The sequence below is a fragment of the Schistocerca americana genome, chromosome 1 (genome assembly GCF_021461395.2).
Source record: "Schistocerca americana isolate TAMUIC-IGC-003095 chromosome 1, iqSchAmer2.1, whole genome shotgun sequence".
Classification (NCBI taxonomy): Eukaryota; Metazoa; Arthropoda; class Insecta; order Orthoptera; family Acrididae; genus Schistocerca; species Schistocerca americana.
In genome coordinates this window covers 174,840,653-174,867,804 of record NC_060119.1, presented here as the reverse complement: position 1 = coordinate 174,867,804, position 27,152 = coordinate 174,840,653, and the positions used below count along the sequence as shown (strand labels likewise).

At 42.6% G+C, this 27,152-nt stretch overlaps 1 protein-coding gene across 1 annotated transcript in view; it reads left to right on the top strand.

Moving 5' to 3' along the window:
* The first annotated feature begins 11,665 nt into the window (after positions 1 to 11,665).
* Positions 11,666 to 27,152, top strand: part of LOC124625401 (coagulation factor IX-like) — a 233,459-nt gene continuing 217,972 nt past the window's right edge. The window contains exon 1 of the mRNA XM_047149168.1: positions 11,666 to 11,797. The gene's annotated coding sequence lies outside the window, so the exon portion shown is untranslated. The remainder of the gene's footprint in view (positions 11,798 to 27,152) is intronic.

Here is a 27,152-nt window from a genome sequence, read left to right as displayed (position 1 = left end):
TGTCCGACGTCTTCCTCCAGGAGAACGGAGTGCCTCAGGGCTCCGTCTTGAGCGTAGCCCTTTTTGCCATCGCGATCAATCCAATTATGGATTGCATTCCACCTAATGTCTCAGGCTCTCTGTTTGTCGATGACTTCGCGATCTACTGCAGTGCCCAGAGAACATGCCTCCTGGAGCGCTGCCTTCAGCATTGTCTAGACAGCCTCTACTCATGGAGCGTGGCAAATGGCTTCCGGTTCTCTGAAGAGAAGACGGTTTGTATCAACTTTTGGCGATATAAAGCGTTCCTTCCGCCATTCTTACATCTCGGTCCCGTTGTTCTCCCATTCGTGGAAACAACTAAGTTTCTTGGGCTCACGTTGGACAGGAAACTGTGTTGGTCTCCACATGTCTCTTATTTGGCGGCCCATTGTACACGTTCCCTTAATGTCCTCAGAGTTCTTAGCGGTTCATCTTGGGGAGCGGATCGCACTGTCCTGCTTCGCTTGTATCGGTCCATAGTCCAATCGAAGCTGGATTATGTGAGTTTCGTCTACTCGTCCACTCGGCCATCCCTCTTACGCCGGCTCAACTCCATCCACCATCGGGGGATACGTCTTGCGACCGGAGCCTTCTACACTAGTCCTATCGAGAGTCTTTATGCTGAAGCTGCCGAATTACCATTGACCTACCGGCGCGACGTCCTGCTGTGTCGGTATGCCTGCCGGCTGTTGTCTATGCCCAACCACCCCTCTTACCAGTCCTTCTTCGCCGATTCTCTCGACCGTCAGTATGGGTTGTATGTGTCTGCCCTGCTGCCCCCCGGAGTCCGCTTCCGTCGCCTGCTTCGACAATTGGATATTGTCCTCCCTACCACCTTCAGAGAGGGTGAGAGCGCGACACCACCTTGGCTCCAGGCCCCGGTTCATATTTATCTCGACCTCAGCTCACTCCCGAAGGAGGGTACTCCGGCTGCAGTGTATTGCTCACGGTTTGTCGAACTTCGTGCTCGACTTGCCGGTCAAACCTTTATTTACACCGTTGGCTCCAAAACTGACGATGGTGTCGGCTGTGCCTTTGTCGTCGCGGCCGCCACCTTTAAATACCGGCTCCTCGACCAATGTTCCAACTTTACGGCCGAGCTTTTTGCTCTCCATCAGGCCGTTCAGTATGCCCGCCACCACCGCCATTCATCGTACGTACTCTGCTCTGACTCACTCAGTGCTCTTCAGAGCCTTGGAGCTCCCTATCCGGTCCATCCCTTGATTCAATGGATACAGCAGTCCCTCCATTCTTTCGCTGATAATGGTTCTTCTGTCAGCTTTCTGTGGGTTCTCGGACATGTCGGAGTACCTGGGAATGAGGCTGCTGATGCTGGAGCCAAGGCTGCAGTCCTCCCGCCTCGGCCAGCCTCCCATTGTGTCCCGTCATCTGACGTTCGTGGGGATGTATGTAAGAGGCTTGTGTCGTTGTGGTGGGATGCTTGGTCATCCCTCCAAGGAAACAAGCTCCGGTCAGTAAAACCGCTCACAACTGCTTGGACAACATCCTCCCGACCATCTCGGCGAGAGGAGGTCCATCTGACCAGGTTGCGGATTGGGCATTGCCGGTTTAGCCACCGCTACCTGCTCTCCGGTGACCCAGCCCCGCAGTGCCCTTGTGGCCAGGCATTAACAGTGCGCCATGTTTTATTGTCGTGTCCCTGTTTTAGTCAATTTCGTGTTGTCCTGTCCCTGCCATCTACTTTACCAGATGTTTTCGCTGATGACGCTCGAGCAGCTGCTCGTATTCTGCGTTTTATAACTTTGACTGGCTTGTCCAAAGACATCTAACCTTTTTACTTATTTTATCTGCATCTTTGTCAGGTCCTTCTGGTGTCCCCCCATCCCCTTGAGTTTTACTAGATTCCATGTGCTCTAACAACAGTGACTGGGCGCTAATGACCTCAGTAGTTGAGCGCCCTTAAACCCCACCAAAAAAAAAAAAAAAAAAAAAAAAAAAAAAAAAAAAAATTACAGGCCACATGTCCTGTGGATACACGTTACGTGTCTTTAATGCAGTGGTTTCCATTGCCTTCTGCATCCTCATGTCGTTGATCATTGCTGATTCTTACGCCTTTAGGGACAATTTCCCACCCCTAGGGCAAGAGAGTGCCCTGAACCTCTATCCGCTCCTCCGCCCTTTTTGACAAGGCCGTTGGCAGAATGAGGCTGACTTCTTATGCCAGAAGTCTTCGGCCGCCAATGCTGATTATTTATCAAAATTTAGGCAATGTCGGGGATCGAACCCGGGACCGAAGACGTTTTGATTATGAATCAAAGACCACGGGTCCCCTTACTCCAAATTGTCCTTGGTTTCCATTTTATTTGAGGTTGAGTATGTATCTGTACTCATATGACTATTGTAATTCATTCCCAGTTGGGATTCTATGCTGGATCACTAGGGTTGTTGGTAAAGACCTACAGGGATTAAAGAGATCTTTAAATCCTGGTCACAATTTCTTCATCACTAATTTCTTCATTCCTTATAAATACTTGACAGTCTTGCATAATGTAATTACTTGTCGATTCCTTGTGGCTACAGTTCAAATTCGTTCTATCCAGATCATTTTCAGCTAACATATTCAAACTGGTGACCAACAACACTACAGATAATTCCATGTCTTCAGTCCCAAAATTATCTATACTGACAGCAGGAGCTGCTCCTGTCTATTTCCCACAATGGAACAATGTTCCTGCACACAAAACAGTATGCTTTATCTGATTAATCATTTTTTCCAGTGGCTCAATGATGCAAAACATGCATATCAGCAAGTGTGTTCCTACACACACTCATAGCAGTTTCCCTACACATTGTGGCATTTCATCGTGTGGGCTGACTCTAAGTGAAATTTCACACAGTTTAAATGGTTCACCTTTTTTGAGTTACGAATCTTATGGCAAAAGGCCATACACAACAGTTTCCCCCAAATGAAACAATGTCCAAAAGAGTTCCACTATTTATTTGGTAAGGTAAAGTATAGCATGATTCTTATATGGAAAATCTGATGCTAATATAGCATAGTAGCCATCACCTATACAAGGTAAAACTTCCACAAATTCCTAGTAATGTGTGCCTGCAACTACAAAACTTAATATCGCTATCCCTGGGAATATATGTCTTTCCCACCAGCTTCACAAAACTTACACCATGCATCTTTCCCTTGAGGTCCAAATTTGATCCAGATATGTGTGCACTATTGTCCAATAAGAGTTTTTGTTTCCTTCCATCCACCAGGATAATTAAGCAAAATTCCTCCTCTGCACACATTTCAATTACACTTTAATTTATTGGGAATGTTGCTCGGCATTCTTGGGGTTTCCATTGCCACTGAACTGTTTATTCTTACTTTTTTGCACCTTCCTAGCAAACCCCCTATTCCGGCTATAGTCCCTTTCATGATGACCTGCATTTTTACATTGTCTCCAGGTGCCTGACGGCAGACTTGTCATATGTGATCGAAACGTCCACAATTTTAACATTTGATATCAGCAGAAAAAGTACCTCTTCTACCACAGTCTCGGGTTACCGCACCCATAGGAATTTGTGCACCTCCTTTTCATGACACATCGAATTGTAATCCCCACAAAAACGCATCTAGTTACCCTTGTTATTCTCCTTCCAAAAGGATCTTATTTACGTCATCACTGTCCGTTAACTCATACGTATTGACATTAAGTGTCGTCATTCTGTCCACGAAACCTGCAGTGGGTTCGCTCTGTCTTTGAGTTCCAACAATACCTACAACTATTTTACCTTCTGAATCACAGCAGAATGCTAAGCCTTTCCTCAACACTTCAAATGTTTGAGTATTTCTTAGATCCTCATGGTAAATCGCATCTAGTACCGAATATGATTTGGCTGTATGTAAGTCGCCCCTTTGACCAGCAGCCCAATTTTGTGGCTGTCAATAGATTCTCCAAAAGTGTTAAAACATCCTCTCTACCTTTATCTAAAAAAAACTAGGTTAGCATCTGGGATGGTTACCGATAAACAGGACAAGGCGCTGTCCATTCTGAAAGCGTTCAACTACCTATTCAAATCTACTGTTTCTGCCCTCTTGATCCAGAAACGAATTAACCATTCCCAGCATGTTAAACACCTGTTCCCTGATTTACTCATTGTGAAGTGTGTAACAGTAAGGTAAAATGTTATAGCACAAACAGAAGAAACTACATAACATTAACAACAATACTACAACACGCTTAATCTTTACATCTGAATTACAACCACATGCACTCTTTAAATTTTCTGGCGCAATGCCGAGGACTGCTACATTGAAAACAACTGATGGCGACGACTGAGCACAAGAGGCACTATGCCCTAGCAAATTATATTCTGTACACATAACTGGGCATATACACTGAATTTTATTTCATGGTCAGCCATTTGGCAAATATGTTCCACTACGGCCGATTGCCCCGTATGTCCTAGGTGTCAATTCTTCTTTTGCTCAAGCAAACTTGTGATCTATTTGTGGCACCAATATAAGCCACGCACAACTACAAGGAATTTTATATACACCCCATGTGACCAAAGGATGTCATATATCTTTTTGCTGATCTTATTTTATTTTCCTGGTGGGTCTGAATTAGTTTCCAACCATACCTCCTCATCACTTTCCCAATGTGTTCTGCAGTCTTACTAATGAATGGAAGGAAAACTTTCCTCTTGGGCGGCCATCGTTCCCCGTTGACACTGACTCTCCCTAGGGTGAAGTGCTCGAGCTATCTGTTAGAATAAGCACCCTTCTTGAATGTCACGTAGATGTTCAAACTTATCTTTTAAAAAAGTCACGTCTGAAATATGGTACACCCTATCTACCAAAGTTTTAACTACACGTCTTTTTTTTTTTGTCAAGATTGGTGGTTAGAATGTTTATGAAGGTAACGTTCAGCGCCTATGGCTTTTCTAAATACCCTATGGCCAAACGTCCTGTCCCCTCGCTTGATAAAAGACACATCGAAAAAATTCAGTTGGTCATTATTCTCCGTCTCCGTAGTAATTGGATTTTTTGCTTCATTGTGTTCAGATGTATCAGGAAGGCATCTAACTCCTCCGCACCAGTGTGCACACCACGAAAGTGTCATCGACATAGCTGTACCAATTTACTGGTGTTTTACTGGCAGTCTGGCATACCCATTGTTCATAGGTCTCCATAAACAGATCTCCATAGCCAGACTAAGATGTTTCCCATAGCCACCCCGTCAATCTGTTCATAAAAATCATTATTGTATTGGCAATAGGTTGTGGCTAGGCAGTTCTGGATAACTACACTATATTTGCTGAAAAGAATGTTAGCATTACCAAAGAATCTCGTAGCCTACGTCATGTGGTGAACTGTGATGGACATCATGTGTTGGCGCTCTCTCGAGCTGCAATTGGCCGTTTTACCTCTGAAGATGTCTCCCACAGTTGGAGACGAAACGATAGGAGAATGTTTTGTGTATTGACCACGCCTATCAGCCTGGCAGCCATAAGTAAAAACATGGCAGTGAGTTTGCCAGCGTTCGGCATGAGAACACCAAGCGGAAAAGTGGCCTCTCAAAGTTACAGAGTCGTTGGCCTTGCAGCACTTGGTTGCGCCATGCGTTCCCCCAGAAGCAAGCTGGATATGCACCAGACTGACAGAATTTTCGTACAGAAGCTCAGGAGCAAGGCATGCTCAAGTATGGACTTCGACCCCTGGAACCCTTGGAGGTGCCCAGGAGCCCGTTGCTGAGAGCCTTAAGGAGACCCCATCTGGATGGAGCCCATTCAGATACGGGCACCATTAGGAACGGCCCATACACGAATTCCTGTCGGAGGTGATGGTTAATTGTAGACGAGGCTGGGTGGCCCACATCGTTCTGGCAGCTATCGTGGAGTAACTCTCTGCACAGGCAGTTATTAGAGACAGACATACCGTTTGTTATTATCTATGTTTGTGGCTTACACTGATTTTTAGTTAATAAGTAACACATATAATATGCAGGTGATGACTGGTTTTTCGGTAATATACGCCTTGCAAACATTTTGCGATCTGTTTCAGTACACTGATACTCAAACCTCTCCCCCTTCACGGTAAATTCCGATTCTTTCTGGAGTAAGCGCCACCAGTGGTTTCATCAGAAGTCGCTCGCTCAGAGACAGTTTACGTAGATTTCATGGAAAAAAATTTTGCACAGATGATTGTCTAAACTCATTCCCTATAACAATAGTCAATGCAACACAAACTGAGGTGGAGTGAGCATGTGAGAACTGTGGTAGGGACGGCGATTGGCCGACTTCGATTTATTGGGAGAATTTTAGGAAAGAGTTGTTCACCTGTAATGGAGACCGCAGGTAGGACGCTTGTGCGAAATATTCTTGAGTACTGCTCGAGTGTTTGGGATCCGTACCAGGTGAGGCCTGAGGGAAGACATCGAAGCAGTTCACAGATGGGCTGCTACATTTATTACCGTAGATTCGAACAACACGTAAGTGTAATGGAGATGCTTCGTGAACTCAAATGGGAATCCCTGGACGGAAGGTGACGTTCTTTCTGAGAAACACTACTGAGAAAATTTAGAGAACCGGCAATTGAAGCTGACTGCCGAACGATTCTATTACCGCCAACATACATCGCGCCTAAGGACCAAGAAAGTAAGATACGAGAAATTTGGGCTCATGGGGAGGCAGATAGAAAGTCGTTTTTCTCTCGCTTTATTGGCGAGTGGAAGAGGAAAAGAAATGACAAGTAGTGCTTCAGGGAACCCTCCACCACTCACCGTACAGTGGCTTGCGGAGGATGTATGTATAGATGTAGATAGCATATTGTTTAATTTTCTTTCTTTTAACGTAATGTGTAGAGCTACGAAGTGTTAGTACAATTATTCATGACTCATTCATTGGATAGCATTCGTGATGTCTAAGGAAATGCAAAAATTCTGGTCCCTCAACACCTGTTGAGAGATGCTGATAGACAAGTGGAAAACCACGAAGTATATAACAGAAAAACAGAAAGTAGATTGCTGTTTCGCCGTAAGTTTGTTTGCTTGTGTGTGTGGGTGGGTGGGTGGGTGGGTGGGTAAGCAGAGCCGCACTTAGATGTGGCTGTCTACAACCAATCTATTATCTCATGCCATTGAGAAGGCCCAAAATAAAATTGGCATTGTTGTAACAAGTTTGTAAAATAAGTAGGCGCAATTATTTTGTATGGGCTTATTCGGCTGAACTTTTCAGTGAACAGCTGCTAAATTAAATCAGGTTTCACCTTTCAAGCCTCACGCACTGTCAGTTCACATTCCCAATGACCCCCAGTCAGATGCGGGACACTTCAGTTAACAAAACCGCTAATACTTTTAAAATAATTGTTCACGGAAGTTTGGCAGTTTAAAACGTGTTCCATTCCCCGTTTCATCAAAGTAAGGAAACATACAATCTCAATTTTTGAACATACGAATCAGTATGCCCACAAACAGCAGTGGAGAAAGGTCATTATTAAAACTGAAGTCGATAAAAAAACAAGTGTCTGACCTCCATTTTAAAAGACAAGCTCAATGTCTTGGCTTCGGTCAGTACTGAAATTGGATTTTTAGACAAGTGAATTAAAGGGATTTTAGTAATAAGGGTCCGTTCGATACATTTAGTCAAAAAGATTATTCATAATTTTTCTTCGATGTTGCTTACTAGGGGATGTATCGTATTTGAATCTCACACAGGAAAAATTATCTTGCTCGATACATTCCCTTCCTTATGTTGTACTTCTCTAATAAATGTATTTGCTTATACTTACAATATGTTATTTCTAAATCTAAAATACTGCTCTTGTGAGAACATGTATCAACTCTTCGTCCCGATTAAAAAATTGAGGTTGTTCATAACAATGTTCATAAGCAGCGTTAAATACCTCAGAGATTCCAATTCCTTTAACTTTTTAAATCTTACAAATTGATTATTTATTTTTTTTACACGTCAAGTTCAGTAGGACCAAACTGAGGAGCAAATCTCCAAGGTCATGGAATGTGTCAGTACATGATATTACAATATAAAAGTAATAAAAGATAAAAATAAAATGTTTATGAACCCGAAAAAAGACAGTACATAAGTTTAAGTAAACGCAATCAACAATATAACAAGAATCAGCTAAATTTTTCAAGGAACACCTCGATAGAATAGAAGGAGTGACCCATGAGGAAACTCCTCAGTTTAGTTTTGAAAGCGTGTGGATGACTGCTAAGATTTTTGAATTCGAGTAGTAGATTACTGAAAATGAATGCAGCAGTGTACCGCACACCTTGCTGCACTAGAGTTAAGGAAGTCCAGTCCAAATGCAGGTTTTATTTATGCCGAGTATTAACTGAGTGAAAGTTGCTTATTCTTGGGAATAAGCTAATATTGTTAACAATAGATGACAGTAAGGAACATATATATTGAGAGACCAATGTCAAAGCCGGCCGGTGTGGCCGAGCGGTTCTAGGCGCTTCAGTCTGGAACCGTGCGACCGCTACGGTCACAGGTTTGAATCCTGCCTCGGGCATGGATGTGTGTGGTGTCCTTCGGTTCGCTAGGTTTAAGTACTTCTAAGTTCTAGGGGACTGATGAGCTAAGATGTTAAGTCCCGTAGTGCTGAGAGCCATTTGAACCAATGCCAAATACGCAGACTAGTGAACTGGGCTCGACACCACTTATTGTCCAAATCGCCCGTTTCTGAGCCAAAAATATCCTATTAGAATGGGAAGAGTTACCCCAAAATATAATAACATATGACATAAGCGAATGAAAATAAGCAAAGTAGACGAATTTTCGGGTCGAAAGATCACTCACTTCAGATACTGTTCGAGCAGTAAAAATGGCAGCATTAAGTCTTTGAACAAGATCCTGAACGTGGGCTTTCCACGACAGGTTACTATCTATCTGAACACCTAGAAATTTGAACTGTTTAGTTTCACTAACCATATGCCCATTCTGTGAAATTAAAGCGTCAGGTTTTGTTGAATTGTGTGTTACGAACTGTAAAAACTGAGTATTACTCCGATTTAACGTTAGTTTATTTTCTACAAACCATGAACTTAGGTCATGAAGAGCACTATTCGAAACCGAGCCAATGTTGCACCCAACATTCTTTACTACCAAGCTAGTGTCATCATGAAACAGAAATATTTTAGAGTTGTCTGTAATACTAGAGGGCATGTCATTTATATAAATAAGGAACAGGAGTGGCACGGATCCCTGGGGCCCACCCGTCCCCCCCCCCCCCCACTTGATTGCATCCTACTCCCAGAGCCATTCTCGACATTGTGAATAATGACCTTTTGCTGTCCGTTGCTAAAGTAAGAGGTGAACCAGTTCTGAGCTACTCCCCGTGGTCCGTAATGTTCCAAGTTCTGGAGCAATATTTTGTGATCAACACAATCAAACGCCTTACTTAAATCAAAAAATATGCCTAGCGTTCGAAACCTTTTGTTTAACCCATCCAGTACATCACAACTAAAAGGGAGTATAGCATTTTCAGTTGTTAAACGACTTCTAAAGGCAAACTGTACATTTGATAGCAGATCGTGTGATATAAAATGATCAATTATCCTGACATACACAGCCTTTTCAATAACTTTAACAAACACTGATGGCATAGAAATAGGTCTAAAACTATCTAGCTTTCTCCCTTTTTATAAAGCGGCTTTACTACCGAGTACTTTAATCGTTTAGGAAACTGACCACGCCTAAAGGAAAAATTACAGATATGGCTAAATACAGGGCTAACATGTGCAGCACAGTACTTTAATATTCTGCTAGGCACTCCATCATAACCATGAGAGTTTTTAGCCTTCAGTGATGTAATTATGGACTCAGTCTTCCCCTTGTCTGTATCACAGAGGAGTATTTCAGACATCAGTCTCGGAAGGACATCTGCCATGAACGTTATATGACTCCCTGTAGAACTAAATTTTTATTTAATTCACCGTCAATGCTCAGAAAATCATTGTTAAATACTGTACATATATCTGATATATCAGTAACAAAAATATGTTTATTACGAACTGTGTTTATATCGTCGAACTTGTGCTGCTGACCAGACACTTCCTTCACAACTGACCATATGGTTCTAATTTTAACTTGTGAATTAGCTATTCCATTTGCATACCACAAACTCTTTGCCTTCCCAATAACATATTAAGCACTTTACACTACTGTTTGTAATGGGCTACTGCAGTTTGATTGTGACTACTTCTATCATATTGATATAATTCCCACTGTGTTCTACATGATACCCTTATCCCTCTAGTCAGCCACTTGGGCTGCCTATTACTGCTAGTACCCCGTTTAGAACATCCTAATGGAAAGCAACTCAAAGAGCATGAGAAATGTGTTAAGGAAAACATTATATTTGTCATCTATGCTATCGGCACTATAAACATCCTGCCACTCTTCTTCCTTGACAAGGTTTAAAAAACTCTCTATTGCTGTTGGATTAACTTTCCTACATAGTTTGTAATTATATGTGACATTTTTTGAATACAAAAGCTTTTTAGTGTTAAAATTTGTGCATCATGATCTGAAAGACCATTCACCCTCACCCTTTTACTATCAGAATGCCCATCTAGTAATGAAGAATGAATAAAAATATTGTCTATGGCTGTGCTACTGTTTCCCTGCACTCTAGTTGGAAAAAACACAGTCTGCATCAGATCATATGAATTTAGGAGATCTACTAACACCCTCTCTCTTCCACCATCATATACAAAATTTATATTGAAGTCACCACGTATAACTAATGTCTGGTACTTCCTACAAATTGAATCAAGAACCCTCTCCAGCTTGAGCAGAAATGCTCTGAAGTCACAGTTAGGGGATCAATAAACAACAACAACAATTCACTAAATTCAACTGCCCCTGCCCTACATTCAAATATGTAGAATGAAATATCCACAGGCTGTGGCTAAGCCATGTCTCCACATATCCTTTCTTCCAGGAGTGCTAGTTCTGCAAGGTTCGCAGGAGAGCTTCTGTGAAGTTTGGTAGGTAGGAGACGAGGTACTGGCGGAATTAAGGCTGTGAGGACGGGGTGTGAGTCGTGCTTAGGTAGCTCAGCCGATAGAGCACTTGCCCGCGAAAGGCAAAGGTCCCGAGTTCGAGTCTCGGTCCGGCACACTGTTTTAATCTGCCAGGAAGTTTCATTCAAATATCTGTTCAGTGCAGTGCCGTTATAAGTCTATGGACTCAAATGGAATACTGGCATTTACACATATAGCCACTCCCCCAACCCCGCAAGGAACTCCTTGGAAAAGAACCAGATAATCTGCATCCTGGTAAAGGAAGCCTCTCAACTGTCCAATTTGTATAAAACGACAGTTTCATACTGAAATTTTATACCATTCAGAAATAATTCTTAAATGGTACATTATAGGTTTCTTATTCGAATGTTACTCTTAATGGTATTTTGAGAGAGAGTATCTGTCATAATATGAATAAAGAGTAAATAGTGCACCACCAGAAATTATTGAGATTATTAGTTAACTTATTTAAAAATATGCATATTCAAATAGCCAGTGTGCACAACGTAGGTCCTTTGTCGGCTACACATGTCAATGACTAAGTGGCTATTTATTTCAGTTGATTAACCTTTTAAACTCTTTATTTCTTTGCATTAAGATGACATGTCATATTTGGTTGTGTGCAGGGACAGTGGTCAACTGCTACTGTGCTGCCGGCATCTGCACATGTCAAGCACCTCGCATTAGCGCCAACGACGAAGTTTGCTTGTCGCGGCAGGAACAAAACACGTGTCTCAAGGTTTCCAGCTCTCCGGATATAAGATGTGAGTATCAAGGTCCCTACGTGAGAATTCAAATGCTTACGTAATTATTGCTTCCATTTTGAAGCTCTACAATCTGTTTAATATTGAGGTAAGTGCGACCAAATTGCGGAATCCTAACAGGGGCAAGTGACATAAAGCAGGTATGATACAGACCATCAAACACTTCCATCTACATTACATTTATCGTTTTCCATGGATCCCTCGGAGAGGAGTCCCTGGATGTGGAGAGAGTCAAAGGTTTTTTTTTTCTCAGATACATGGATGTTGTACAATTCTCACGCAGACAGAGTTATGAGTTATAATCCTTGTAAAGATATTCATCAATGGAGTAGAAGGAGTTGGCCAACAGGAAGTTATTTAATTCACTCTGAAACCTATCTTTATCACCTACAAGACCTTTGATGTGCTCTGATAAGTTACTGAATATATGAATACCGATGTATTTGACTCCTTTTTGTACTAATGTTAAGCTAGGATATCAGTGAGTATATGTAATGAGAAGTAGTAGTTAGAATACCAAGTTTCTTAAAGAGGTCTCTGCATGATGATCTAGGACTGACACCAGATGTAATTCTAATGACTCGTTTCTGAAATTTGAAAATGTTCTCTTTGTAAGAGGAGTTTCCCGAAAAGATGACTCCATAACTCATTAGTGGATGGAAGTAGGCCGAATAAACTAACTTCTTCATTGTTAAATCACCTGTTTCTGCTATCATGCGCACTGAAAATGTAGCTGAACTAAGGCGTTTCATTATGTCTAGTGTGTGAGTTTTCCAATTTAGGTTGTGGTCAATTTGTAGCCCTAAAAATTTGACGCTGTCTACAGCTTTAATTTCATTGTTAGCGTACATTATACTTATATGGTCCAGTATTCTTTGTGAGGTACTAAACTGTATGTGCTGGGTCTTGTCAGATATCAGTGACAATCCATTTGGTGTGAACCACCCATTGATACTTACAAATATTTCATTAGCTGATTCCTCAGTGAGACCACGGGTACTGTTTTTTATATCAGTATTTGTATCATCTGCAAATAAGACAAAATTTGTATTTTGTGCACTGCGTATTGAAGGTCATTAATACATAATAGGAACAACAAGGGACCTAAAATAGAGCCCTGGGGCACCCCTTGTCTGATGGTTTCATATTTTAAATGACTATTGTTATGTGGTAAGCCTGATACAGACACACACCGTTTTCTATTAAAAGTGTAGGATGAGAACCATGAGCCTACTACTCCTGTTATCCCATAACATTTTAACTTTTGTATAAGGATTCATTCCTAATACAATCAAAAGCTTTAGCGAGAGCACAGAATATTCCAAGTGGTAACAACTTTTGATTTATTGATTCTAATATTTCATCTGTAGAAGTGACTATAGTTTAATCAGTTGACAATCCTTTCCGAAATCCGATGGCACCTCTGCACTTTACAGAGTCAGGGCTGCTTCAAGGTTGCGCGAGGTCCATGTTACTAACTAACTGCTGGAGCGTCATGATGAATTCCCTTTTTTAAAAATGTATTATTTTATTTCCAAAACAAAATGTTACTTCTTTAATTAAGGTACTCACTGGTTCTAAAGGCACTGGTTATTATTTTCAGTAGTGTAAATAGTAAGGCACTCCACTGTTTCTATCTTCTCTCCCTCAGCTTTGGAAATAAAATGTTTTAATTTTCATGTAAGATGTGGACGGGATTATTGGAAAAGAGGTAAAGGATATTTAATACACTGTTGGCATCGCGTATATTATGTACGCTCGTAAGAGCAGCTTACATATACTCCGACGATAGTTCTTATGATGAACAGAGTATGATAAAATGGCTACAATTTTGCTTCTGATGGTATAATTACGTTGCCCAAATTCGAGGCTAGCCCAAAGAAAGTCAGAGCAGCTTGAAACTACTATTTTTACTGCCCATTCAATCAATTGTTGCAAGCCGGCCGAAGTGGCCGAGCGTTTCTAGGCGCTTCAGTCTGGAACCACGCGACCGCTACGGTCGCAGGTTCGAATCCTGCCTCGGGCATGGATGTGTGTGATGTCCTTAGATTAGTTAGGTTTAAGTAGTTCTAAGTTCTAGGGGACTGATGACCTTAGAAGTTAAGTCCCATAGTGCTCAGAGCCATTTGAACCATTTGAACCAATTGTTGAAAAGAGAGAGAGATGATGTAACCACCGACGTAGCATAAAACTTTGTACTCACAATAAATCATTTCATTGGTGTCACAGTGGCTTATTTTGGTTAAGCATTTTCTTGACGAAAATAAATTTAATACCAAACTCAGAGTTAACGTGAAGAAAACCAAAGCCTTGTTGCCTACTGCAGGTAAATCTATCCTTGCAATCCCGTAAAAATTCTGATAAAATGAACTTTTCAGATATTAACGTGTGAAAATTATTATCAATATTCAAAATATTTATTATGTTAATTTTAGAGCGAAACCCAATGTTTAATACACTACCGACTATTAAAATTGCCACACCACAAAGATGACGTGCTACAGACGCGAAATTTAACCGACAGGAAGAAGATGCTGTGATATGCAAATGATCAGCTTTTCAGAGCATTCGCACAAGGTTGGCCCCGGTGGCGACACTTACAACGTGCTGACATGAGGAAAGTTTCCAACCGATTTCTCATACACAAACAGCAGTTGACCGGCGTTGCCTAGTGAAACGTTGTTGTGATGCCTCGTGTAAGGAGTAGAAATGCGTACCATCACGTTTCCGACTTTGATAAAGGTCGGATTGTAACCTATCGCGATTGCGATTTATCATATCGCGACATTGCTGCTCGCGTTGGTCGAGATCCAATGACTGTTGGCAGAATATGGAATCGATGGATTCAGGAGGGTAATACGGAACGCCGTGCTGGATCCCAACGGCCTCGTACCACTAGCAGTCGAGAGTACAGGCATCTTATCCGCATGGCTATAACGGATCGTGCAGCCACGTCTCGATCCCTGAGTCAACAAATGGGGACGTTTGGAAGACAAAAACCATGTACACGAACAGTTCGACGACGTTTGCAGCAGCGTGGGACCATCAGCTCCGAGACCATGCCTGCGGTTACGCTTGACGCTGCATCACAGACAGGAGCGCCTGCGATGGTGTACTCAAAGACGAACCTGGGTGCACGAATGGCAAAACGTCGTTTTTTCAGATGAATCCGCGTTCTGTTCACAGCATCATGATGGTCGCATCCGCGTTTGGCGACATCGCGGTGAACGCACATTGGAAGCGTGTATTCGTCATCGCCATACTGGCGTATCACCCGGTGTGATGGTATGGGGTGCCATTGGTTACACGTCTCGGTCACCTCTTGTTCGCACTGACGGCACTTTGAACAGTGGACGTTACATTTCAGATGTGTTACTACCCGTGGCTCTACCCTTCATTCGATCCCTGCGAAGCGCTACATTTCAGCAGGATAATGCACGACCGCATGTAGCAGGTCTTGTACGTACCTTTCTGGATACAGAAAATGTTCGACTGCTGCCCTGGCCAGCACATTCTCCAGATCTCTCATCAATTGAAAATGTCTGGTCAATGGTGGCCCAGCAACTGGCTCGTCACAATACGTCAGTCACTACTCTTGATGATCTGTGGTACCGTGTTGCAGCTGCATGGGCAGCTGTACCTGTACACGCCATCCAAGCTCTGTTTGACTCAATGCCCAGGCGTATCAAAGCCTTTATTACGGCCAGAGGTGGTTGATCTGGGTACTGATTTCTCACGATCTATGCACCCAAATAGCGTGTTGCCAGTTCTAGTATAATATATTTGTCCAATTTATGATCTGCATTTCTTCTTGGTGTAGCAATTTTAATGGCCAGTAGTGTATTTTAATTAATCCTACGTAATGGTCACGTGTATGCCATCAGGACAAAAGAAAGCTAGATGGGCAGTCTTCCACACAACTCGCTTGAAATAATTACGTTTACTTAAATGTTTTCTCAGTGGTGGAGAGATTTTGAATAAGAATATAGTTTTTACCTCATATTGTAACAGAAAATGCGTTTATGAAATACTTAGTGAGTCAGAACAGCCAAGAGGCTTTATTCTTCAACAGCAGAGACGAATGTGGTAGTCGATTCTTTTTCTATTTTCTCCTTTATTGAGTTTCGATTCCCCCCGAAGGGGGCAGGCTGGCAGCAGCTTAGTATGTCGCTCTTCAGCCTACAGAATTTGTTTTAAAAAGAGGAAGATAATAAATAATAAAAACAGGCGATGAAATCGGAGACTTAAATGGTAGCATGGCGGAAAAAATGGTGGAACTTAAACTTAGAAACAAAGGGATGGTGATGCTAATAACATACATATGAAGCAGACAGGTAATATAATAGACAGACAATTAAAAAACACGACGACAATCTGGTTTCTGTTCGCAAGAGACATAAAATTCACACCCAGCGAGAGCATGATTTCTGTTCGCAGTACTTTGGAAAGACGAACAACATTGAACATTCACTTGAACACTGCACTAAAAAGTTGGCAAATATGACATACCACAGCCGAGGGCAGGTTGGGGGAACCTGGGCAGATGATGGGAAATAAAAAGGGGTGAAGGAGAGGAAATACAAAGGGAGGGGGGGAAGGAGCCGATGGAGGACGAGGACCTATAAGAGAGGGGGGGGGGGGGGGGGCGCTGTGGTAGTCGTACTTTGAACCAAGTCTTTTATAACCTCGTGAGATAAGATGTCCATGGTTACAAAGAATGTATTTACATTATGTAGTTACTCTTTGATACTAGAACACATATGTTATTAACATTTTTAACACTAAAAATGTCACATTAACGAGTTGTAGGTCTTATAGTTAGTGTGCCGTGCTCCCTCTGGGAGCAAGAGCGCGTGGAGCGTTACTGTCGTCGGTAGACGGCAGGTTGGAGTAGAAGGTAGTTAAGGGCTGCGGCGACCTGGAGAAGAATAGAGAGTGGCACGGACGGCGAAGAGCGCTAGTGAGGTGCGCGTTGCTGTGGCCAAGTGTCTGCCGTGGACCGTTGGCAAGAGTGGTGCCTTTGCCCACTGCGGGTTTGGCGGGGCCGAGTGTTGGTCGCTGACGTGAACATGACTCGTTAAAGGCTACGTCGGCAGAACGCACAGTATTCGGCGTGTCCTCTGCTACTGAAGTTGCAACCAAATGGCTCTGAGCACTATGAGACTTAACATCTATGGTCATCAGTCCAGTTGCAACCAATTTGTCTCCACTGTAGTACTGAGTTGGAGTCCGGTCTGACATTTGCAAGTACTGGAGGCGGTGGTATCTGCTGGATGATACCCTTGGGTTTCCGACTACGAGTAATCTTCTCTACACCTTTCTCTCGGCGCTCTCTAAGCGAGCGTTTGTCAGTGGGCGCTCGATTTAATGAGAAATCACGGTGAGCATCCGATTAGTGTGCACGTCACTCGGTGTCGCGTTGTGGCTATTTGGAATCCGTACCTTGGTTGCCCGTTGTTATACATACAAATGTGTTACTTATGAAGGTTTTTCCTGGTACTACTTGAGTTCAGATCCATCAGTGTTTGTGGGTTGTGGCTGTCAAAATTCCAAACGGATTTTACACTTCTCGCCATTAAAATTGCTACACCAAGAAGAAATGCAGATGATAAACGGGTACTCATTGGACAGATATATTATACTAGAACTGACATGTGATTACATTTTCACGCAATTTGGGTGCATAGATCCTGATAAATCAGTACCCAGAACAACCACCTCTGGCCATAATAACGGCCTTGATACGCCTGGGCATTGAGTCAAACAGAGCTTGGATGGCGTGTACGGGTACAGCTGCCCATGCAGCTTCATCACCATACCGAAGTTCATCAAGAGTAGTGACTCGCGTATTGTGACGAGCCAGTTGCATGGCCACCATTGACCAGACGTTTTCAGTTGGTGAGATATCTGGAGAATGTGCTGGCCAGGGCAGCTGGAGATTATTTTCAGTATCCAAAAAGGCCCGTACAGGACCTGCAACATTCGGTCGTGCATTATCCAGGTGAAATGTAGGCTTTCGCAGGGATCGAATGAAGGGTAGAGCCACGGGTCGTAACACATCTGAAAAGTAACATCCACTGTTCAAAGCGGCGTCAATGCGGACAAGAGGTGACCGAGACGTGTAACCAATGGCACTCCATACCATCACGCCGAGTGATACGCCAGTATGGCGATGACGAATACACGCTTCCAATGTGCATTCACCGCGATGTCGCCGAACACGGATGCGACCATCATGATGCTGTGAATAGAACGCGGATTCATCCGAAAAAAATGACGTTTTGTCATTCGTGCACCCAGGTTCGTCCTAGAGTACACCATCGCAGGCGCTCCTGTCTGTGATGCAGCGTCAAGGATAACTACAGCCATGGTCTCCGAGCTGATAGTCCATGCTGCTGCAAACATCGTCGAACTGTTCGTGCAGATGGTTGTCGTCTTGCAATCGTCCCCATCTTTTGACTCAGGGATCGAGACGTGGCTGCACGATCCGTTACAACCATGCGGATAAGATGCCTGTCCTCTCGACTGCTAGTGATACGAGGCCGTTGGGATCCAGCACGGCGTTCCGTATTACCCTCCTGAATCCACCGATTCCATATTCTGCTAACAGTCATTGGATCTCGACCAACGCGAGGACCAATGTCGCAATACGATAAACCGCAATCGCGACAGGCTACAATCCGACTTTTATCAAACGCAACTGCTGTTTGTGTATGAGAAATCGGTTGGAAATGTTCTTCATGTCAGCATGTTGTAGGTGTCGCCACCGGGGCCAACCTTGTGTGAATGCTCTGAAAAGCAAATCATTTGCATATCACAGCATTTTCATTCTGTCGGTTAAATTTCGCGTCTGCAGCACGTCATCTTCGTGGTGTAGCAATTTTAATGGCCAGTAGTGTAGAATCTTCTGATTTACGAATGGTATATAGACAGTGAAAATTGTTTCATCTATCTTACTTCTGGGGCATGTCTTTAGTTACCTGTTGGCTAATATCAAGAGCTAGAGCTCTGACATCTACTAATAAAAAAAAGTAAAGGAAAATTTTATGCCCCCGTAGTTAAGTCAAAGCTTCCTGCATAACATTCGTACTTTTATGCATTTATGGTGTGTTTAATTTTTACTAAATAACTATCGAGTTTTGGCTGTGTTACAGGATAGGTGATTGTACCTCTTGTTAACTGTGTTCTAGTTAAATATGCCTGTGTACCATGTTTGAAATTTTTAATGAAGGTTTCTAGTTCTGTGATAGCGGCCACCGCCGTCCTATGTTAGTAGAGAAGGAGGAATTATTGCTACTGGCGTTGCCTCTGCCACCGCCTCTATCATAATAAAGTTAAACCACATTTGTGACTCATGTTGGCTACTTCGAAGGCAATAGCGTTTAGATAATTCCTGCCAATAGTCGATTGTTGATATTGGTGATATATTCATTAGATAATAAGTTTCGCTGTTTGTAATGCAAATGTATTTTTACTTCATGTAATATTCTTTACTAAAAGGAAGTGATTTTATATTGTGGCCGTTTTGAGGTTTTTACTAGCAGTTGTGCTATTGAAATTTAGTCTTCTCAGTTCTGGAGGCCATTTGTTAACGTTATTCTTGCATTTTTGGCTGTTAAAAATAAATTCATCAGTATTTTTAGAAACTTTAACAAATTTATTATGGTTCAGTACCTTTCCACTCAACACAGCTCCCTACCACAATTCAATTATCTGTCGTATTAGCTACGGTTTTTATCGACATAAATACACGCAGTTTTGTACTTTCTTTACACTTCACATTTACACGTCTGGTGTAGGTTTAGTTTAATTTTCATAGGGCTTGCCAGCAGTCGTCACATGTTCAAGATTTGCACCATCGGTCGATTTATCGTCGATCAGAATTAAAAGTTAGCCGCCGATGCAAGTGCTGACGTGTGGAGACTGATTCGTAGTTTATTGTGAGTTAGGCTCCAAGAGAGAAAAAAAGAAACAACGCACTACAAGGAATTATACGAGCGGGACAGAAATCGCTAGATGTTGTGTACATATACAATTTCAGAAAAAAGTTGATGATTTCTTCAAGAAAAAAAGCTTCACAAATTGAGCAAGTCAATAACGCGTTGGTCCACTTCTGGCCATTAAGCAATCAGTTATTCGGCTTGGCATTGGTTGATAGAGCTGTTGTATGCCCTCCTGAGGTATATGGTGCCAAATTCCGCCCAATTGGCGCTTTAGACCGTCAAAATTCCAATATTATTGGAGACCTCTGCCCGTAATGCTGCAAACGTTCTCGACTGGGGAGATTGAGCGACGCTGCTGGCCATTTAGAGTTTGGCACGCATGAAGGAAGGCAAGCGGTAGAAACTGTCGCCTTATGCCGACGGGCATTATGCTGAAATGTAAGGCCAGGATGGCTTGCAATGAACGAAAACAAAACAGGGCGTCGAATATCGTCAACATACTGCTGTTCCGCAAGGGTACTGCTAACGATAGCCAAAGATGTCCTCTATGAAAAGAAACGACACCTCAGACCACCAGTCCAGGTTGTCGGGGTGCATGACGGGCGACAATCAGGTTGTTATCCCACCACTCTCCGGGCCGTCTCGACACACCTCTCCGACCTGGAATCTCATTGACTGGAGTAAAAGTTTCTCCGACGATGAACTCCGCTTCGAACTGAGCCTTGATAAACATCGAAGACGTGTCTGGAGACTCCCTATGCAGAGACCGGGTACCAAACTGGCTGCCGCTCGCCATACGGCAACCAAGACTGATGATCAGCGGTGCCGTTACTTCTCATAGCAGGACGTCTCTGGTTGTCTCTTGCGGCATCCATACAGCACAGCACTAAGTCGACGATATTGCACGCCCCGTTTCGTTGTCCTTCGTGGCAACCCATTCTTACCTTTCCGCAAGATAATTTCCGCCCGCACACCGCGAGAGATCCTGTTGCTTGTCTTCGTAGTTGCCAAACCTTACATTGGCCAGCAACGTCGCCGGATCTCTCCCCAATTGAGAACATTTGAACCATTATTGGCAGGTCCCTCCAACAATCCCAGGATTTTGACGATCCAACGCGGCAGTTGGGCATAATTTGGCACAATATCTCTCAGGAGGACATTCAAACTCCATGAATCATTGCCAAGCCGACTAACTGCTTGCAGAGGTGGCTAAACGCGTTTTTGACTTGCTCAGTTTGTGAAGCTCTTTCTCTTGATTAAATAACACAATTTTTCTGAATATGTAATCATCTGGTTGTAGATACATGTACATCACACCTACCGGCTTCCATAATCTCCACCGATAATATGGGAGCTCAAGTTCATAATAACACACAGTAGATCACAGCAAAACAGAACACATGTAAATAAAACTCTTGTGCCGATTGGTAATATCTGAAATATGATTTCATAAAATACCAGGGTCACTCCAAAAGAAATGTACACCATTTTTTTAAAATCCATCTTTTATTCTACATATTTGAAAGTTTTACAGTGTGTAGATACATCTTTCAGGAACAATATTTTCATTTCTCCACATAATTTCCATCCCTCTCAACTGCCTTACGCCAGTGCCTGTATACCCGCACGGTAAAATTCTGGACCAACCTATTGGAGCCACTGTTTTTCAGCATGCACAAGGGAGTCATCAACCTTTTTCCACGAAGAGAGTCTCTCAGTTTTCCAAAGAAATGATAGTCACATGGAGCCAGGTCAGGACTGTAAGGCGGGTGTTTCAGTGTTGTCCATCAGTGTTATGTGATCGCTTCCATGGTTTTTTGACTGACATGTGGCCGTTCATTGTCACGCAACAGCAAAACATCCTGCTTTTGCCGCTGTGGTCGAACACGACTCAGTCGAGCTTGAAGTTTCTTCAGTGTCGTCACATATGCATCAGAATTTATGGTGGTTCCACTTGGCATGATGTCCACAAGCAAGAGTCCTTCGGAATCGAAAAACACCGTAGCCACAACTTTTCCAGCAGAAGGTGTGGTTTTGAATTTTTTCCTTGGGTGAATTTGCATGATGTCACTCCATTGATTTCCTTTTCGTTTCTGGTGAAAAATAATGGAGCCATGTTTCATCACCTGTCACAGTTCTTCCAAGAAATTCATCTCCACCATTCTCGTGCTGTTCCAAAAGTTCGCTGCATACCGTTTCTCTTGTTTCTTTGTGAGCCACTGTCAACATCCTGGGAACTCACCTGGTACAAACCTTTTTTAACGCCAACACTTTCATTATTCTGCAACACACTTCCTTCCACTATCCCAACGTAGCGTGACAATTCGTTCACTGTGATGCGTCTGTCAACAGTCAGCAATTCGTTAACTCTCTGCACATTGTCTGGAGTGTCTGCAGCACGAGGCCTGTCGCTGAGAGGACAGTCCTCAATATTGCCGTGCCTGCTTTCATCACGTGAACTGCTTGCCCACGGACTAACTGTTTTTCGATCGACAGCAGCATTTTCATACACCTTTTTACAACCTCTTTTGTATGTTTCCCACTGTCTCGTTTTCACAGCAAAGGAATTCTATGACAGCACGTTGCTTCTGACGAACGTCAAGTGTAGCAACCATCTTGAAGACATGCTGTGACGGCGCCACTCACGGGAACAGTTTGAACTAAGTTTGAAAACAAGCAGGAGGGATGTAGCTACACACTGTAAAACATGCAGAATGAAAACTGTATTTTTACAAAAATTGTGTGGATTTCTTTTGGAGTGACCCTCGTAGAATTATATCGAGTGTATTCTTCGAAAATGCACACAATATTACATCAGCTCCTGTAAATATTGTAACACCCCACCCTTCACTTATCTGGTTTTGGTGTGTGTTCACCCCAGATAATTGACTAACAGATCAACAGAGAGTGCAAAACTGCCGCAATGTCGGATAACGCAAAGAAAGTAATAAGGCCCTGTGACTCCTGATTGAACTACGGTGGCAGTGTTGACATTAATTGCTTCAGAATTGATCCCTTTTAATTAAAAGGGGTGCACATTTATGTTATATTCAGTTATTGAACACCAGATGCAAATGCTGAACATAAAATTAATTAAGAAAGTGACTTGGGATTTCAATTACTTGATTGAAAACAGATGCAGTCGATTAGCACAGATTTATTTTAACTCACGACCTTCAATCATCACATTACATGATTCTCCTAACAGGCAGTGGTAATAAGTTGCGTTTGCGTGGAGTAAAGCGCGATAAATCAAAAGTAATTCCTATCGACTGACCCAGGCGTAATGCGAAGTGCGAGAAGAATTCTACAATACACGACCCATGAAAGCCTCGTGGAAACTTTACCGACGTGATCCAACAAATTAGTCAGTGGCCGGAGCGGGCGCAATATCACCGAATTCAGCGTGGCGGAGCGGCGTCGTTGTGTGGACGTCGGCCGGCCTCGTGGTGCTGCAAGGCTGCGCTCGTCTATTCACTCCTAGCTATCTTGCTCAGTACGTAGCTGAACCAAAACTTCCTGTCTACAAGCTCAATCGTTCCATTTGCTAAGTCCTAAACTGCAGAGATGCTCACTCTTTCTCAAGCAAGCTGAGTAAAGAACGCCACGTCCGCACTCTAGGCAAGCTCGGAACGGAAGACCACTACTGGGACTTCTCCCAGTCCGCTCTTCGCCACGGTTTCCCCACCAGCAAAATCCCTTACGCCAATTGCAGCGCAAGTCGCGTTAATTAGGCGTCGCTTCCCAGCACCGACCAATGCCTGCTCTGGGAAGTGAACAAATTCCCCCAAAATTTCCCTTCCTCTCAACTTCTGCTATTTAGCTCCTCCCAGGCCACCCATCAAGGTTAGCGTCTGCACAAAACACCAATTTTTCCGGAATTCTGACTCCAGGAGAGTACTTCAAATTCCTTGGTCCTATGTTCCCATCGGAGGCCGGCGTATTTCATTCTGTCGCTCTTCACCTGATTTACTTCAGACTCTGCGGACCGTGAATTCAGCGTGAAGTTGCTATAGTCACGAACACGCATATTTTGGCCTCTGTTGACCGCTCCACTGTAGCTTTGCCCAGCTTACTCGCACGTTTCACTGAAAACGGGATGACGGACATTTATCAACAGGCGTACAAGTTCTCCGTCTGCTTCCCGGTACACCAGCATGGGGTCAACCACCCACTCACTGTCACTCATCTTAAGGCAGCTGGAGGCCGCGCCCCGTTACTGCTTTCTCAGAGCCTGAGCCGCCCTACGCTGCCTATTGTCGCTTCCCTTCGCCGTTCCCCAGCCGGCCATGCTCAACTCTAAATACTTCCCTGGGGTAAACTAGCCTCCAGTAAATCGACGCGTTTCCACAAAATTTTCATGTCGTGTGAATTATTTTAAAACCATCACCCGACATTAATTACTCCAATAAGTCCATACCATACCCTCTACAAGATGCATTGTGCCTTGTCAGTCATTTTTGTTCAGCCCTACTGTTCGCTCAACGTGAGTTAGGTGATCTTTAATGACTTGCATGTAAGGGACATAGTTCTTGCCATCTTACAAATCAGTGCTTTAAAAGCACTGAACAATCATAAGAACGCAATGAACAAAATTACTGAACTCTATTGAAGTCTGCGATCGGTTAATTTCGCACTGAAAAGTAGGCAATGCGACTGTATGCCTACTGACAGCGCGGGGCCATAGCATGTGCCACAAGCATGAACCGTCTCTGCTTAAAACAAGGAAGGAAGGAAGTTTAGGGTCCAACGTTCCACTAAGAGCTAGATCATTAGAGATGGCACACAAGCCCGAATTGTCTCAAGAATGAGGAAGGAATAGGTCGTGCCCTTTCAGAGGAACCATTTGTCTTAGCGATTTAGAGTAATCACGGAAAACATAAATCTGGAGGTGCGGATTCAACAGTATTGGTAGAATGATCATTGCATCCATCCCGGATACCCACAGCGTGTTGTAAGCTTGTGCCTCGCATCCTCATTCAAGTAATCACTTCCCTGTTTCCTGTGTAAATTTCTGAGGATTCCCCTGCATCTGTATAGTACATGGTCCAAAGCTTACAAGCAGGAGGAATAAATTCAGTCCTGGCGATATTCTAAGTAAAATGGTGCAAAGAAATACATTTTACGTTAATATCTATTCTTTTTTGTTTTGCATGTGTATTTTAACACATGTTGCAGCAGTGTCATAAGCTTGCCTGAGACCGGCAGCTAGGGCGTATTTTTGGCACGACAATATTCCGCTTCAAATGTTACTCGTAATTACTTGCCATCTTTAAATCACGCAATATTTAATCAAACACTTGCATCTAACAATGCCTGGTGTTTATGCTTCGATGCACTTCCACCAAACGAGTAGTTCTACTACGATTTTTAAAATTAAATCATATTAAGTCATCTACAGATGTTTTAAGTATCAAATCAGACACTTTTCTGTTTACTCTCATGCCTCATTCCATACAATTGTGTCAATTATTACAATGCTAAGATCTGAGACAATAATGAGATCCGTCTGAGACAATAATATTAATAAGTTTCTAACATTGCTTGTATTATTAAACTGTTGAAAAATTAGTTAAGATTAATTTTATGATAGACAGACGATTTTGTAACAGTCTTCTTGCAACAAATTACTTGATATTTTCGTGTAAATCATTAACAAGACAAAATATTTCAAGAATTACTTGTTACTAATTTGAATACTTGTCTGTCTCTTACATGACTTTTGTTGTGCTAACACCATCCTTTTCACACAGAAACATTAACTATTTGCTCAGAAACCAAATGACAGTACCGAAGCCCTTAAAAGATAGATTACAAATTGAATAACACTCATTATTTGGTGCTACACTGAAAAAGGGTATCAAATACTTCAACGGTTTTCCTCTGAGACGGTCACATTTGACAATGCAGTATACTGCGTACGCGAAGTCGTAGGTCGGTAGTTCCAGATAGAGATGAAAGCTTTGAGTGTGGCACTGTTCTGTGTTATTTTTCGCTTTCTCTGTCACTTTGACGTAATGGTGTTCACCAAGTATTCTGATTACTGAAACAGGAACATAAACTCCGTAAATACATAAAAGTACAGTAAAAATTTCGTGGAGGAAGCAGAGTTACAGGCGGTCGTTGAAAAGTGTTACAGACTACAAGGAGTCCGTCCAGTGAGGAGAGAGTGAGTTCAGATGTTTCTGATGTTTACTTTTCTTTCAAAGCTAAGCAACGTAAAAATATCCAATCAAGAGTGGAAAGCACATAACATATACGAAAGAATTTTAGTTGCTAATCGGGGGCATTTCAGTCTTTTCTCCACGAAGTCACTAGAGAGACGCGTGTTCTAAAATCTGCATGAAGAGCAGAAATACAGTTGCAGTATTTTTTTCTAAACACACTGTAAGGTGTACAGTTGTAAAACATTTGTAGGATTGTGTTAAAGACGTACTTTCTGACTGAAATAACGGGGACAAAGCAATAATGAATCGAACTACATGTAATGCCATCATCAAAGTATCTTTGCAAAAAGTCGCAAAGAGAAAAAGGCAAATAAACTTCGTTTGTTGAAATTTATTCATGGCTATACTTACGTAGGAGCCATGAAATGTGTGTTGTGGTTCAGCATTTGGTTAAGATACAGTTTTGGAGCCTGAGTAACATTTTTGAATCTTGGCACAATGAGTGAGTGAAGGTAACTGCTGCGAGTGAACATTTGTTTCTTGAGCAGTGAAAATTTTCATTGAAAACGTTATTAGCTTTGCAACTAGGGTTGCCCACTATCCCGTACATCCCGGGAAATCCCATTTTTTCACTTAATTTGGACCAAGATACTTTTCACGATATAGCCCGTATTTCATTATTTTAAATTACATGATGATTTCTTTGATGCTCTCTCACTTCCTTTTCTCCGTTTTCCTGCCAGCTCCCATGGATGAATTTCGGCTCGGCAGTATGATTTTTGTTCGGTGTTGCGTCGGCCCGTTACACCTCGATGCTTGACTGTGGTGTGCGTACTGTAAGACCTTCGGTACACACACCATCAGATTATTTGACTTGTCGCTCTAACGAAGTAGGCGAGTGTCAGCAATATGTCTCGTGGTCTTATCGTGGTGTGTTTATCTTCTGCCGTTAGGTCAGACGATAGAAATGCCACTTGCACGCTTAGAGTAGCAGATTGACAGTGACCAACTTTAAACAGAACTTGATTAATTTTCACACACATTTATAAAAATAATAAAAATCATAGATATTACGTAACTTGATTCTGGATGCTGTTTACAATTGACAATCTGAAGTTCCTTTGGTCTTGGTACGTTAATCTTATTCTCACATATCTCTGATACTTGACAAAGTGTCTATTCGTTTCTCTTCATGGCTATGAACAGGAATATGATAATCTTATTAGGTGCAGACTGAAACTTGAC